This window comes from Pongo abelii, chromosome 18 (assembly GCF_028885655.2).
Source record: "Pongo abelii isolate AG06213 chromosome 18, NHGRI_mPonAbe1-v2.0_pri, whole genome shotgun sequence".
Taxonomy (NCBI): Eukaryota; Metazoa; Chordata; class Mammalia; order Primates; family Hominidae; genus Pongo; species Pongo abelii.
In genome coordinates this window covers 22,583,092-22,597,184 of record NC_072003.2, presented here as the reverse complement: position 1 = coordinate 22,597,184, position 14,093 = coordinate 22,583,092, and the positions used below count along the sequence as shown (strand labels likewise).

Below are 14,093 nucleotides of genomic sequence, written 5' to 3'. Positions count from 1 at the left end.
TTGTGCAGGTTTCTGTGTAAGAATCCATTTTGCTGTGTGTGCACGCGCGCACGCACACACACACACACACACACACACACATCATTCATCTAGTCTAGAGCAAAGAAATTACTTCAGGCAATGTTCCAAGAGCATTAGGACCCCTTACCCTCTCAACTGCTTCTTTCTATGTATTCATTCATTCCTGCAATGATTATTTATAGATTACTAACCAGGAAACAAATCAGAGCCCAGTGATTTACCATATGGGCTTTAGGACCCAGACTGTGGAGCATTCTGCAGGACATAGCAATGGCCTGACAAATGGAGAAGAGGACCTGACAGAAGAGACCTCAGAACCATCTGAGGGCAGATGGTTCTGGGTGGGGCAGAAGAGACCTCAGAACCATCACACAGCCACTAAACACAATGGGGGACTCACGTGGATCTTGATTTGAAAAAAATCCAAAGACATGCTCAAGACAACCAAGGAAATGTGAATGCAGACGGGTGTTAGATGATGCTAAAGATTGCTGTTAATTTTGTAAGAGTGATAATGGCATGGAAATTATGTAAAATACGGCCTTGATGGCTTGGTTTCTCTAACAGATAAATTGCAAGAGAAAAGAAGAGAGACACAGACAGAGAATCTGTGGATTAAAACACGTTATAGATGTCTCAACCAATTGCAGCATATGGTTGTCATTTGTGTGCTGATTCAAACAGACTGTAAAATAAAAAAGAGAAAGAGGAGGAGAGAGAGATAGAGAGAAAGAGGTGGAGGAGGGAGGGAGAGGGAGGAAGGAAGACAGACAGAGAGAAAGAGAGCCAGAGAGAGAGGGAAAAAGAATGAGAGGGAGAGAGAAGTAGAAACTATAAAACAATATGAGACAATTGGGGAAATGTGAATGTCAACTGAATATTTAATGATAGAAAAGGAAATGACTAAAATGTTTAAGTGTAATAATGGTGTTATGGCTATGTTGTTTTACAAGACTCCTTAACTTTTACCGATACATGCTGAAATATTTACAGATAAAATGACAAAATGCCTGAGATTTGCTTCAAAATGATTGGCAGGGGAGAAGAAGGAGAATACAGATGAGGGTTTAATGCAATAAGACAACCTATGAGCCAATAACTGTTGAAGCTGATGAGAGGTATGAGGGGGAATTGTTATATTATTTTTTCTACTTTTACTGAAGTTTGAAACTCCTGTGATAATTTTTTTAATGTTCACATAAGTGAGAGATACAAATTGACGTATTTATAAGTGAGATGACAAGATGTCTAGGGTTTGCTTTAAAATATTCCATCACAAATGTCTAAAATGTAGAAAAATGGATAAAATAATATTGGTCATTGCTGGAGCTGAGTGATGAAACCAGGAGTGTGTATTATTCTATTCTTGCTAATTTCATTTATATTTGAAACTTTCCTTAACAGAGAGGAGGAAAAAATTGCTTGGACTCTGAACCTACGGAATCTTGATCCACATAGAGCTCTGTCATTTAGTAGCTTTTTGGCTTTAAGCAATTGATGTACTCACTGCCTCAATCTCCTCATCTGTAAAATGGGATAAAAATAAAATCAGTGTCCATAGCAGCTTTCTGTGTAGTATCTGTTGTATGGATATACTACCATTTGTTTATCAGTTTACCTATTAACGGACATTTGGTTTTATCCACTTGCCTATTGATGGACATTTGGAAACAACCAAATATCCATCAATAGCAACCAAATGCCCATCAATAAGTAAAAGAATAAACAAATGGTAGTATATCCATACAACAGATACTATTCAGAAATAAAAAGGAATGAACACTAACATAAGCAAGAAAACAGACGAATCTCAAAGTAATTATACTGTGTGAAATCAGCCGGGAAAAAGTATACATTGTATGACTCCCCTTACATGCAATTTTAGAAAATGCAAACATATCTACAGTGGTAGAAAGCATACCAGTAGTTGCCTGAGGAGGGGGTTGGCATGGAGGGATGGGATGGAAAGATTACAAAAGGGCACAAAGGATGTTTAGTTGACGGATATGTTCATTATCTTGATCATAGTTTTGTTTTTATAGATGTATACATGTTAAAATTTATCAAATTCTACACTTAAAATTGTACACTTAAAAATAGTTTACTGTGGCCAGGTGCGGTGGCTCACACCTGTAATCCAAGCACTCTGGGAGGCCAAGGGGGTGGTGGATCACAAGGTCAAGAGATCGAGACCATCCTGGCCAACATGGTGAAACCCCGTCTCTACTAAAAATACAAAAATTAACTTGGTGAGGTGGCACACGCCTGTAGTCCCAGCTACTCCGTAGGCTGAGGCAGGAGAATTGCTTGAACCCGGGAGGCAGAGGAGGCAGTGAGCAGAGATCGCACCACTGCACTCCAGCCTGGCGACAGAGCAAGACTCTGTCTCAAAAAAAAAAAAAAAAAAAAGGTTTACTGTATCTCAATTGTATTTCAGTAAAGCCATTAAAAATAAAACAAAACTTATCTCAGTAAGTTGTGGAATCGTAATAGGTCCATTAACCAATGTGCATGGCAAGTCCATTCACAGAGCCACCGGGTTGCAACAGAGAAAGAGGTTTAATCGTAGGGCTACCAAACAAGGAGGTGGGAGGAAATCTGAAATCCATCTCCCTGATATGTTTGGGGTTAGGGTTTCCAAGGATTTTGAAGTGGGCCAAAGAGTGGAGATCACGGAATTGTGCAAAGAGTGCACAGTGAAGTCACAGGGCTGGGAGATGAAGAAACTGCTCTGTTTCTCTGTGGGGGTCTTCAAACTGGTTAGTGTCAGCTGTTTCCCTGGAATTTGAGGTGTGAAAAACATCATAAGCAATCCTTAAACAAAAGCCTATGATTCTAATGTCAGAAATCTTATCTGTAGAAACAATGGGAATTCAATGCTCGGTTTCCAGGACTATGTGACTTTCGGTTACAAGAAAGTGAGGCAGATTGCAGCCTGATTAATGCTTAATTACAACTATACTTCTGTCCAGAATTCTTGTTAACCCTGTGAGGACGGCTTCAGCTGTGAGGATTAAATGAGTCTACATATGTAAAATGCATAGAATGATATCCAGCCCCTGCTGAGCTCCCAGGCAGCCATCAGCAAGTGTCAGAGTCTGTACTAGGTGCTGGGGGGAAGAATAAACAAAACAGATTAGGGACGGAACTCTGCCCCTCGTGAAGCTCTTAGACTTTCCAGGACAGAGGACAAACAAATTCCAAAACATTCTAATAAGAGAAGAAGCACAGGGAAGAGGAATATAAGTCAGTGCAGACTTCCTGGAAGAAAAAAAATTTATCAGCTGAGGCCTGGAAGATGATGAGCAGGATCAGTCAGGAAAGAGTCTGAGAGAAGAACCTTCCAGTCAGAAGGAAAGTGTGTGCAAAGGCCCTGAGGCAAGAGAAAGCGTGTCACGGTCAGGATGGGAACATTGTTCTAAATGGTTGCAGTGTGGAGGGCATGAGGGTGTCGAAGAGAAGATGGCAGAGAAGAGGCTGAAATGAGTCCTAATAATATGAGCTAGCATTTATTGTTTGCTATGAGCTAGGCCCTCTACTAAGCATTTCAGATTCATGAACTCATTTATGCTCGATGACAAACCAGTGAGAGGGTATCATTATTATTATCATTATTATTCCCATTTTACAACTGATACTCAGAGTGTGGGGCTATGTTATCCAAGATCACACACATAGTAAGAAAGGCAAGAGGGACTCAAGTGTAAGCCTGGATAATTCCAACTCATCCAACCTTAACACCCTAGCACCCACAAAAGGATCAGAGAGCATTTGCCAGTATTAAAGAAGTGTTACAAACAGCCTGGTATGCAACGGAAACTTGTTCCTTGATGTAATGAGATTAAAAGGGGATTAGAAAAATGGCCAGGTGCGGTGGCTCATGCCTGTAATCCCAACACCTTGGGAGGCTGAGGTGGGTGGATCACCTGAGGTAAGGAGTTTGAGACCAGCCTGGCCAACATGGAGAAACCCCGTCTCTACTAAAAATACAAAAATTAGCCGGGCATGGTGGTGGATGCCTGTAATCCCAGCTACTCGGGAGGCTAAGGCAGGAGAATCACTTGAACCTGGGAGGCGGAAGTTGCAGTGAGTAAAGATTGCACCACTGCACTCCAGCCTGGGCTACAGAGTGGGACTCTGTCTCAGAAGAAAAAAAAAAAGAAACGAAAAAGAAAAAGGAAAGGCTTTCTCTGGAATACCAACCATGTAGCCTTGCTGTGGCAACTCTCTGTGGCAAATATTACCCTCTTCCATTTAATGGATGAGAAAACTAAGAATCAGACAGGTCAAGTAAACTTGCCCAAAGTCACACAACTAGAAAGCTTTGGAGTCTCCCTGACTCCAAATCTCAAGTGTTTAAACACCACTCTATCTTGAAATCACAGTTCTCCCCCAGGCTGCCATACTACCCTTCCCTTTGTCCTCCCCTTCCCACCCTAAGCCTCTGCAGGGCCCAGGACTCCTGTTTTCCCTTCCTTGGCAATGTCTTCCAGCAAAGCTGTCTGAGGAAGGTCACTGTGTCCATCATGGGCAGAGAAGGACATCAGACTTCCACCTCTTGAAAATGGGTGTCAGAATCCTATGACATAGTGCTCCCCGTCAGCTCCTCTTTCCTATTGAATTAGCACTGCTTGACACAATCCCTCTTTTGCCATTTTAATGTGATAAGTGGCTAATTTGATTGGGTTCAATGAGATGTAAATGATTGGATTCAATAAAGAACCAAGGAGTGTTTCCCTCCACCGGGCAGAACTCATTTCTCATTGGAGGTACAACTTTCTGCCCACGGGCACAAAAAGAGGAGATGAAAGCCCTCGTTTGCATCTTGTTTTAAAGGAAAACTCTGAAACTCTGGGTTCTCCTCCCTTCCAACTCTGGGGACCCTGCTGAGTAGGCATGTCTTTATTCTGTAAAATGGGATCACCACATTCCCAGACCATTATCATGCCTTATCTCCCTGCCTCTAAACTCAGGGCCTCCACAAAGGGAAGCTTCAGGATGTGTTGTCCAGGATAAAGGTCATTCCCAAAGCACTATCACATCCTCTGCATTGGGGTGCAAAATGACCATGACATTCCCAGAGGGTTGGGGATGAAGAGTAATTGATAGAGTCAAGTCCCTACAGAAAGGGGATGGGATCCAGATAAGAGTTGCTTCAGGCGGCCCCCAGTGAGCTCCGCCTTCTAATATTCACACCCTTTTATAGTCCTCTCTCATATTGTGCTAGGGTTGGTCCGGGTAACCAACAGAATGTGGCAGAAGTGATGGCAAGTTACACTGAGATTAGGTTCTAAAAAACACTTGTGGCTTTGGTCTTGGGCTTGCTCTCTCTCTTGGATCACTCACTCTGGGGGTGTCCAGCGCCCAGCCTTAGGACAACTGGGCACCCTACGGGGAGGCCCACTTGGTAAAGAACTGGGGCCTCCAATCACCAGCCAGTGCGGAACTGAGCCCACCAACAAGCACGTAAGTGAGCATGGAAGCAGATCTTCCCCACTCAGGTCTTCAGTGGACTGCAGCCCCAGGCACCAAAGTCACACAACTAGAAAGCTCTGGAGTCTTAAGGTCTTAAGAGACCTTAAGCCAGAATCACCAGCTAAAGAATTCCAGTTTCCCAACCCACAGAAACTGCCAAATAATACATGTTTGTTGTTTTAAGCTGCAAAGTTTGTGGATACTTTGTTATGCAGGCGTCGATAACTAATACATCTGGTAACTATTCGTAGCATTCAAGTCAAACTGATCTCCAAGGCTGACTGTGTTTCCCCATGAATTGTCTTTCAAGAAGCAGACAGTAAAATAACATATCATTAAAACCCCAAATGTCCTTCAGTTTGGGTCTTTTGGTTAAGAGTGGGCTGCGGAACTGAATAACCTTGGACATATTATTTAAATTCTCTGACACTCAGCCTCCTCGTCTTTAAAATGTGGATAACATTCGTACCACCTCAGAGAGCTGCTGTGCAGATAAATGGAAGAATGACCAGCACAAGCATATACAAGCCTGATACCTAGTAACTACTTAATAAACATTAACTATTGTTATATTAGTATTATTATTAGAATTAGTAATATTAAGATGGAATAAAAACTGCAAAAAAAAAAAACCCAAAACAGCCTAAGAATCTCTATTGCCTAAAGTATCTGTTTAGAGACTAAACAGAGGTTTGAAATGAGTACATTTGCCAATACAATGGCCTGCAAAAGGCATTGACAAGCAACAATTGTGTCAGGCATGGAAAATCACTCCACAGTGGAGTTTCTAGATGTCTGCACCTCAAACGCTCAGAGGTGTACGCGGAGCATCAGGCCCAGATGCCAGCGAGTGGCTGACTTCCAAGAGCTGCACATTTCATCAGAGCTGGACTGCTCGGGCCCATAAAAGAAGTGAGTCAATGGCTTAGTCACTGCTTGGCATGTAGCAGAAGTTGGATCAGGAAAAAGTATGAATGGAGAAGCAGAGGCTTGTAGAGAAAGACCTTGACCATTCCATCCCTCCCTGGCCACTGGAAATTCCTGTCTGTTACAGAGAGGTCCCGACTTCAGCAGAGGGCAGACGGGATGGGGGAATTTAAGATGAAATTAATCCTGTGTTTAAAGGAATCCTAGCTTAGGACTTCTTCCCAAACCCCAGTGGAAAGAGCTAGTACTTTAGGGTCAATCCAAGGTCAATCCCAAGACCCTGTTCAGCCACATACTAACTGTGTGTCCTTGGGTAAGTCACTTTACACATCTGGGCCTCAATTTCCTCACTGCAAAATGGTACAAGGTGATACCTACCTGGCAGGGTTTTGTGAGGCCGAAACGAGATCACACATGTAAAGCAAGGTTTCTAGCACATAGTAGGCCTTCAATAAATGGTAGCTAGATACTCCAGGCTTGCTCCATGGAAATAATAAAACTGCTGTCGTGTAGTTGCTATGAAGATTAAACAAGATAACAGAAGCAGAAAATCAGGCAGCCTCTGCATGTCTTAGGCTCTCAACAAGATGATTTCCATTCTTTATAGAAGTTTCTAAAATTGCTCTTTCTCCAGATCTTCTTCCCAAACCAATCAGAAGAGGAATGGTAAATTTTTTCAGGGCTACTTGACCAAATTTGAAAACCCGTTGACGTGATCAATGAGGCAGATACTGGCTAGTTGCTTACCCAACCTGTTCCCTCTTGTTGGGCACATAATTGGACCACATTTCCCAGCCTCCCTTGCAGTTATATGTGGCCACGTAAGCGAAATCCAGGCAATGGATGTGGAGAGACGTGATGCAAGCCACTTCTTTTTTTTTTTTTTGCCTTATTATTGGGATTTTATTAATTATTTATTACTATTATTATTTCAATAGGTTTTTGGGGAACAGGTGGTGTTTGGTTACATGAGTAAGTTCTTTAGTGGTGATTTCTGAGATTTTGGTGCACCCATCACCCGAGCAGTATACACTATACCCAATGTGTAGTCCTTTATCCCTTTATCCTTCAGCCCCTCCCACCCTTTCCCCCCCAGGTCCCCAAAGTCCACTCTATCATTCTTATGCCTTTGCATCCTCATAGCTTAGCTCCCACTTATGAGTGAGAAAATACAATGTTTGGTTTTTCATTTCTGAGTTACTTCACTTAGAATAATGGTCTCCAATTCCATCCAAGTTGCTGCAAATGCCATTATTTCATTCCTTTATATGGCTGAGTAGTATTCCATAATATATATATATATATATATATATATATATATATACCACATTTTCTTTATCCACCTGTTGACTATGAGGCATTTGGGCAAATAATAATAATTATTATTATAATAAATAATTATTATTATAATAATAATAAATAATAATTATTATTATTATTATAAATAATTATAATAATATAAATATAATTTATAATTATTATAAATAATAATTATTATTTGCCTAATAATAATTAGGCATTCCATATTTTGATACAAGCCACTTCTACGCCTTGCCCATGAAGACCTCCCTCGCTACTTCTCCATGTTTTCTCCCTCTGGATAGATGAAGAAAATTCGAAGGCCCCAGATAAGACAGAAAGGCCATAGAGTGGAAAGAATCTGGGTCTTGTACTCATCCTGTGAACAACTACTCCAGTGACCAGGAACACCCACATGGAACAATTACATAAGCAAGAAACAAGCTTTTGTAGTGTGAAGCTACTGGATGGATTTATGGGTATGTTTGTTACAGCAGCTAGCATTACAGTCGGCTTCTGGGGAATCCAATTCCACATCCCCACTCATAAAATGGACTTGGCTGTTCCAGGGATTTGGAAATCAAATATTCCACATGAATGCTTTTCGCTTTAAAACTGCCATAAAGGATATCACATGGGGTGTGAACCTATGAGGTCCAGCCCATAATAATATCCACCATTTCTGAGTGCTTGCTGTGTGTGCCAAGCATTGGGATGAGGCCTGCATAGGCTTGATCTCAGCTGTTCCTCATAATAATCATATTTATATGATTAATATAATAGTCATAAATATTATTAAGCCCATTTTACCACGGAGGGAATGGAAGGTTGATGAAATTAAATAACACTTTCTCACTTTCACAACAGAGAACTGGCTCTGTGCATGAAACACTGACAGTTCCATTTTGTCAGGAGAGGACTACGGCTGCCCCGAGGTACTCTGGAAGCCAACGAGGAACAGGAGGGTTCTTGGGTTTCTGGATGTGGGGAAAGGAGAATGTTGCCATTTTCAGATGCTGGGGAAAAACCAAAGTCTGGATTTTGAAATATGTGTGTTGACAACTGTATTGATTCTAAAGAAAAAAATCTACACATCTATATTAAATCAACAGTGAAATAATCGTAGAGTGCTACCCTTATAAAGAGACAAATCATAAACGTGGCTGTGTAATGTAATGAAGAAATAATGTCACAGACTGAATTGTGTCTTCCCAAAATTTATATGTTGAAACCTTAATTCCAAGTACCTCAAAATGCAACTGTATTTAGGGATAGCCCTTTAAAGAGATAATTAGGCTGGGCATGGTGGCTTACTCCTGTAATCCCAGCATATTGGGAAGCCGAGGCAGGAAGATCGCTTGAGCCCAGGAGTTCAAGACCAGCCTGGACAACATAGGGAAACCCCATCTCTACAACAAATAATAATAAAAAAATAGCCAGGCATGGCGGTGCACCTGTGGTCCCAACTCAGGAGGCTGAGGTGGGAGGATAGCTTGAACCTGGGAGGTCGAGTCTGCAGTGAGCCAAGATAGCACCACTGTACTCCAGCCTGGGTAACAGAGAGAGAGCCTGTCTCAAAAAAAAAAAAAAAGGTAATTAAGTTAAAATAAGTTAATTAGGGTGGGCCCTAATCCAATATGATTTGTTCTTTGTTAAAAGTGGAAATTAGGACATAAATGGATACAGACTAGGTACAGAGGGAGGAACATGGGAAGACACAAGGACTTTGAAACATTTACCCCAACATTCACCCTAACCCTTTGAAACTGACTCCAGGTCAGTCCTGCCCAGTATCTCACACTTGATATAGATATTTCATTTTTCTCTTACTAGCAACCACTAGAGGCATATTCACTTCTGTGGGTTTGGAAGCTTTCCCCTACCCTTCCAGGTCAATCATTAAATGGCTTGCTTCTGAACTCTCTGTGCACTTTATTTGTATATCTCGCTGTGTGACCTCAGGCAAGTTACTTAACCTCTCTGAACATCAGGGCTCCCACCCACAGTAGAGAGATGATAACAGTGCCAACTTCCTAGGGTTGTTATGAAGATTAAATGATGTAATTCATGTAAAGTACTTGGCATGTCATAAGTGCTCAATCGTTTGTATGTGTGTGTGCACGCATATATTTTCTGTTTCTCTGCTTCTAGAGATAATATTAACCTTTTTAGTATCAGGAGAATTGACTAAAATAATATATTCCCAGTCAGCACAGTACCTTGCACATAGGAAACATTCCCATGTGGGTGTTCCTATTCCTTAGTGGGTGTTATTATTTTAAGACACCCACCGCTGGCATTGGACTGGGATTAAGAAGTCCAGGATTTGAGTCTTGGATCGCCTGGCTAGTAAACTATGGTCAAGGCAGTTCATCTTTCTATGCTTCAGTCTTTATGTCAACAACACAGGGAGAATGGTGCTCATTATAGAGGGTTGCTGTTTTCTAAGCACTGAATAAAATGTATACAATTCTATAGATGGTAATAAACTTGTAAAATATATATGGCTGGGCACAATGGCTGGGCACACCTGTAATCCCAATACTAGGAGGCTGAGGTGGAAGGATCACTTGAGGCCAGCAGTTTGAGACCAGCCTGGGCAACACAGTGACATCCTGTCTCTAAAAAAAAAAAAAAAGTTAAAATTAATAAAAAATAGCCCAGCATGGTGGCACATGCCTGTAGTCCCAGCTACTCGGGAGGCTGAGGTGGGGGGATTGTTGAGCACTAGGTTGCAGTGAGCCACGACTGCATCACGGCACTCTAGCTTCGGTGACAGAGTGAGACCCTGTCTTTAAAAATAATTTTAAATGTAATAAAATATATGTGATTGGAGTTATTCAGAGACATGTCCTTGCTACTTCTTGTTAACAGAAAATAGATTTTGTTTCTGTAGTCTGCCAGCATCGAACACAATGCCTGGCATGTAGTAGGTGCTCAATAAATGTTGAACAACTGAGTGAATGAACAAATGTATGAATGAGTGGGCTGAATGTATCTAGGACTGTCATAAGCTTCCGGGACTCAGGATTTTTCGTTTCTGCTGCAAATATTTTTGGAATAATTACATAACCCACTAGCCCAGAGCCTCGAGCTTGATTTTCGATAACAATGATGAGAACTTTCCAAACCCATTCCGATAAGCATCACAATAACAATAATTGAATGCCTTACTTGCAAAACGCCTTTGCATCTATCATCGCATTTTATTGTCAGCACCCTTATAAAAGTAAGAATTACTATTTCATTTTGCAAATGGAAAAAAATTTTGAGGCCAAGAGAAGAAATGCAATTTTCCCAACTCTGCAACCCAAGGAGCTCTTCAAAATTTCTAGGAGGAATTTGATTTCAGTTATTCTTTCCCTCCTCAGAATCTGGGTGTCTTGACACAGAGGTTTGGAAAAATGCCTTCATTTTCAGCATCCCTCAGAAATCCCTGCAAGTTGAACATTTGCTGTACTCGCTAAATGGCAGCATTCTCTATGCAGTTGTCCATTCTAGAAATTTGGAAATTATGCTGGGTTCCTGCCTGTCTTTCATGCCCATCCAGACACACGCATGCCCAGACCAGTAGCCAAATTTTCTCCATTTTCCCTCTAAAACATCTCCAGCACCTTCTTATCTCATTACTCTTACAATAGACCAGCCGCCATTGCCTCTCAGCTACATGACTTCAGTACCCTGATAGACCTCTACTTGTCCTCTACCTCTGGCCCCTCTGACCATCCCCACAGCCCGAGTGATGTTTGAAACATATAAATTCTCCTCCATAGCCTTAGGATAGAATTCAAGTTACTTTTCGTGACCCTCCCGGCCCTTCGGATCTGCTTTGCCATCTTCCCTTCTGGCTTCCCATCTGGCCACCACCCCCTCATAGTCACATTCCCACAGAGGGAAGTCCTTGCAATTTCTGGGGTGCCCCTGCTCTCCCTGGCCTCCGAACCTCCACACACATTGTCCCCTCCTCTGGAAGACCCACCTCCCATACCCTTCTGTTATCAAGACTTGGCCTGAACATCACAGTTCAGGAATTCTCCCTTGCTCTTCCAATACCCTGTTTACATTTCCTTTACCTTTACCTTTACCATTACATGTTATTTGTGAGATCCCATTACACGCTATGTGTGTGTCACAATACAAGTTATTTGTGAGATCCCATTATCAGCTGTGAGATCACAAGAAGAGTGCATTGAGCCATCGTTTTCAACGACTTCCACTCTTGTCCAAAGTCCTCCCAAAGACTCTGTGAAGTCCGGGGCAACAGAGAAACTTCTCTGCAGTCACCTGTGACCACATTGTGCCCAACAGGAAAGTCAAGCTTTTCTTCTATTTTCAAACTAAGGAGTCACTCTCAGACATCGCAGGGGTCAGGGAGGCGGCTGGGAATGGCTTGACTTTCCTACAATGCCTGGAGATTCTTAGAGCTGGAACATTTCCATTTTGATGTTCCTGCCACTCTCCCTCTTATTTCCTGCAAAGCACCTTAGCCAGTCTTTGGAGTCTCCTTTGCCAGACTAATATGGCAGCCGCCAGCCACATGGAGCTACTGAGCACTTGAAATGTGGTTAGTCTTTATTGAGGTCAGCCGTAAGTGTAAAATACACACTGGATCTTGAAGACTTAGTGTGAAAAAATAATTTAAGATGTCTCATTAATAATTTTAATGTATCTTAGGTTTATTAAGTTAAAATAATTATAAAATAATTTCACTTGTTTTTTCTTTTTTTCACATGGCTACTAGAAAATTCAAAAATTTCTGTGTGGCTCACATTATATGAGTATTGGACATTTGCCTAAACCTTTGAGCTCATCAATGGTGGTTATTTCCCCAAAAGAAATTCCAGTGCTGGGTTTTAAGACGATGTTTATTGTCTGTCTCCTCTTCATACACTGTAAGATGAAAGCACTACAGCACAGAATTTAATCTTCTCTTAGTTCTGTTTCCACAGCAATAAAATGAGGGGGGAGGTGTTTATTTGATAAGCAGTTCCAAAGCCCTGTATGCAACAGACACAGAGGATATGGAGAGAATTAAATGGCATAGGACACATCCTCGGGGGTGGGTCAAGAGGGGATTTATGATTTTTCCATCCCCAAAACATTCCCCTCACCTCAAGTTCCTAATTTTCAGTGGTTCAACCTAGGAATTCCTCTGCTCCCCTAGGTTTGGAGTCTGAGGAAGTCAGAGTCTTGGAAATTGACAAGCATTTCTCCATAGAAACTCCATTATAAGATGTGTAATATAAGGTCCTAGACTACCCCATACACATTTATTTAACTAGTGGTTATAGTAATATATTATCTACTCTGTACAAAAAAAATGTGCATTTTTAGGAATTGTATCCTTTTATATTCATATCAGCCATAAGAGTCAGACATTAATATATTTGCTTTTCAGATGAAGGAGATGAGGTTCAGAGAGGTTTAGGAATTTTCCAAGTTTGCACAGCTAAAAAAAAATGCTAAAACTTGTATTTGAACAAATATTGGTGTTTGTGTAGGTGTGGAGGAGAAGGGGGCTAAAAAAAAAAAAACCATGGTATGTTTCATTAAGCTAAGGTCGAACTGCAGACAGAAGCTCTTTTTCCTCTCAACTCTACCAGGCTCTCTATTAGATTTTCTTGCATGGTTTGCTTGGAATTTAATCTATAATACAAAACTTGAAGAATCTTGTAACAGTTGGGACTATCTCAGCTGTAACTTGTAACTTACAAGGGACAGAAAACCCAACACAAACATGCTTAAGCCAATCGGAGATGAAGGCAGGGTCACACTTACTTGCTCAGCAATTTCAAAAGTTCAGAGATATTTGACTTCAGGCATAGCTTGCAGATGCTCAATCTACCTCATTGGACCCGGCATGCGTCCATTTCTTCAGACTGTTTGCTGTCGGATGCACTTCTAAGCTCTTACAACCTCTCTCCTTCACGTGGGCAAGATCTTTCCTGGAGTACCACAGAAGCTCCTTAATTAGCTCTGATTGGTTTATACGTGTCACATGCGACCTATGAGCCAATCACTATGATCAGGGAGATGGAATGCTCTGACTGGCCAAGCCCAGGTCATATGCTCACTCTTGGATCTGGGGAATATGGCCCCCAAACCATGGCCTGAGTTAAATACCAGTGTTTCCCCAAAGGAAATTTGCTGTTACCAGAAGAGGCTAAGAAATGTATGTTGGACAGGCAGAAACACAAACATTAACTGCAATCCTTATAATGAATGGTAAACAGGTAAACAGGCTCTCAGGAAAGCAAACACACTCTGGTTTGTAATGTTTCAAGTTGTCAGTGATGTGAATGATCCCACTATAGCTAATTTTGAGCTACCGACAGTTTAACAACCATTTCCAAAATTCCTGAATATTTAAC

At 41.5% G+C, this 14,093-nt stretch overlaps 1 long non-coding RNA gene across 1 annotated transcript in view; it reads right to left on the bottom strand.

Annotated features, from left to right (window-relative positions):
- LOC134760425 (uncharacterized) overlaps positions 1 to 13,694 on the bottom strand; it is a 146,191-nt gene extending 132,497 nt beyond the window's left edge. The window contains exon 1 of the long non-coding RNA XR_010137840.1: positions 13,501 to 13,694. This is a non-coding gene — a long non-coding RNA (uncharacterized LOC134760425). The remainder of the gene's footprint in view (positions 1 to 13,500) is intronic.
- Between the last annotated feature and the right edge of the window lie 399 nt (positions 13,695 to 14,093).